The following is a 2,573-nucleotide window of genomic DNA, read 5'->3' as shown; positions in this document are numbered from 1 at the left end:
ATGAAGTTACGGAGTATTAAAACTTATCAAAACTTATTTTAATTATAAATTGTACTTGGTAACCCTTTTTTTTCCTGGACTTATTTTATCTAAACTTATTTGGGCTTCGTTCTATTGGACTTATTTTGACTGAACTTATATTATCTGAACTTATTTTATCTGAAATTTATTTTGTCTGAAATTTATTTTGTCTGAAATAAACTTATTTATGTGTGAAAGTGTCTGAAAAAAAAACTTATTTTTGTTAAACTTTATTGTCACTACAACAAATAAGATCAAAGAGGGCGACATTTTTCGCCCTCTTTGATTCAAATATCGCCCTCTTAGGCTACAAGGGCGACAGAAAATCGCCCTCAAGGTCGCCCTGTTATAGTCGTTGTATTAGCTTTCCAGGACAATTGTTAAATGTCGCCCTCTTTGGTTGAGAACAAATAGGGCAATTCTTTTCGCCCTCTTTGATTAAATCAAAGAGGGCAACCCATAATTTCCGCCCTCTTTGCTCGAACCCATACATGGCAGCTATATCGCCCTCTTTGTTCAATACCAAACACAACAACAGACTAAAGTCGCCCTGCCTGTTCCATACCAAGAAGGGCAATATCAAAAAATCGCCCTCTTTGTTCTCCTTTTTATTTTTTAAAAAATAACAATTAGGGAACAGGGATGAGAGACTAGAAAAACAAATTTACTCTATTTTTTTTACTCACATACTGTAATTACACTAAAAGTTATTACAAGGGAATAAAGATAAGTACTAACAACTGACCAAAGATAAAATGTGATTAGCCTAATTCAGTGCAAATCGAGAATCCAGAACTGCTCAACCTTCATTTTTGGGGTAGAATAATTTCCTAACTGTATCCTTGTTGCTACAAGATGATTAGAAGCTTCAGCGTAATGAACTTCATTCCAAACTACACCCTTTCATTTATCAGTCGTAGTCGTAGTGTCTGCGTGAATTAAGAAGCAGCAGTGCTTCAGCAAAAGCAAAAAACCATGCAGAACGCATAACAAACAAAAAGTCCACAAATAGAAAGAAGCTTAGCATTCATTTTTAACAAATAAACTTAAATCTTCTAAATATCAAGAATCGCAATGTAAAGTTGTCATTTACGCCTAGTGATAACTAAAGACAAAAAAAACAAAGATATCACATGCAGGAAGTTCTGAGATGCTAAATGACTAACATGCTAACCACCGAATTTGATTATGTTTTCTAGGATGAACAGAGAAAAATACCTTCCAGCAGTAAGCAGAAGCTTCTTCCACCAAAGATGACATGCCCACACACTCGAAGTAGTAGTCGATCAACACCCCCATCTGTCATCTCCTTTATAACCTGCTCAGTATAGGAGTATTTCAGAACCAGAATTTATCAAGAGTCATCCATGATAATTAAGACTTGCAATTAACGACATGGTGGATTAAGAATCTAAAATAAGAGAGAAGAATCAGAAAATCTGTAAGAGACGAGACGTAAAAGGTAGAGGTTTTGTGGAGGCCTTTTCTCCATGGTCTTATGTGCCTGTCTTGGCTGTCTGATCGTAGAAGCAACTCTATTTTCCTGTACCTGTCTAGTTTTCCTCTCTTCTGCCAGTCTATTCTCAAGGTCTCGCACCTGTCACATATTCAAGACTTAGACATACACACGAGTATCACTAAAAACAACGGTCATACTACTACCACAGCTATGCATGTGATAAGTTTCACAAGAGCAACCTGAAAGCTAATGACAATATATTGAATTGAAAGTACAGTACCTTCTCCTGGAGATTTCTGCAGATATGCTCTCTGGCAGAAAGCCTTAGCTGTAAAGATTATACATTGTTCTGCAGTTTCTTTGCTTCTTTTTCATCATGCTTTGGTTTCTCAGCCTGTTAAAAGAAACATGAGCATAAGCAGCAGGCAAAACTCAACAACAATATTATTCTAAATAACTCTCACATAGAACATACCAGATGCTTATACTTGAGGAGCTCAGAATTATCTGTCTGCTTGCGAGTTAGACCATATTCGATTTCCTTGACTCGACTAGCAAATTTCAGGGAGCATAAAGTCTCCCCTATGTCTGCAGCGCTAGGACTAATCTGGATATATAAGACAGATAACTTACAGCCACATCTCGGTTCAACAAGTCTTAGTTGTAATCTGATCCTTCTTAAGCGATAAATATTGGGCTAAAGTATCTCACCTAAAGAGCTCTGCAGCATGTGCGTAAGCTTTGAGTTTCTGGAAATTAACAAAACAATCAAGTTAAGGTGATGAAGTCCTGAATATCTTGGAAAATGTGCTTATAGAGAAACATGTAATAGACCTGTATGGAACATGGGTTGTTTTAGTTGCAAGAGCAGAGATGACATCACCAAGAGAAGAGAGGGGTTCATTGATGAACTGATGACATCACCAAAAGCATAATGAAAATGATAGAACAATTATTAGTGGTATACATAATCTCAAAACATGAATTTCAGGGACATAAATTTGATAAGGTAAATGTAAAATAGAGATGCAAACTCAAGGAGGGAAAGGTTACCAGTTTCAAATTTAGCAGGGTTAATATCCAAACCAATGAT

At 36.3% G+C, this 2,573-nt stretch overlaps 1 long non-coding RNA gene across 2 annotated transcripts; it reads right to left on the bottom strand.

Moving 5' to 3' along the window:
• Positions 1–1,267: 1,267 nt before the first annotated feature.
• Positions 1,268–2,347, bottom strand: LOC110787188 (uncharacterized). Of its 2 annotated transcripts, XR_008925720.1 has the most exons (5): positions 2,192–2,347; positions 1,956–2,087; positions 1,761–1,874; positions 1,571–1,618; positions 1,268–1,339 (listed from the first exon to the last, which is right to left on the bottom strand). It is a non-coding gene; the product is annotated as an uncharacterized lncRNA (long non-coding RNA). The 2 variants fall into 2 exon arrangements; XR_008925719.1 differs by lacking the exon at positions 1,268–1,339 and having other exon boundaries at positions 1,348–1,618; positions 2,192–2,343.
• Between the last annotated feature and the right edge of the window lie 226 nt (positions 2,348–2,573).

This window comes from Spinacia oleracea, chromosome 1 (assembly GCF_020520425.1).
Source record: "Spinacia oleracea cultivar Varoflay chromosome 1, BTI_SOV_V1, whole genome shotgun sequence".
Taxonomy (NCBI): domain Eukaryota; kingdom Viridiplantae; phylum Streptophyta; class Magnoliopsida; order Caryophyllales; family Amaranthaceae; genus Spinacia; species Spinacia oleracea.
Note: the sequence above shows the minus strand (reverse complement) of the source record. Positions and strands in the feature narration are given on the sequence as shown.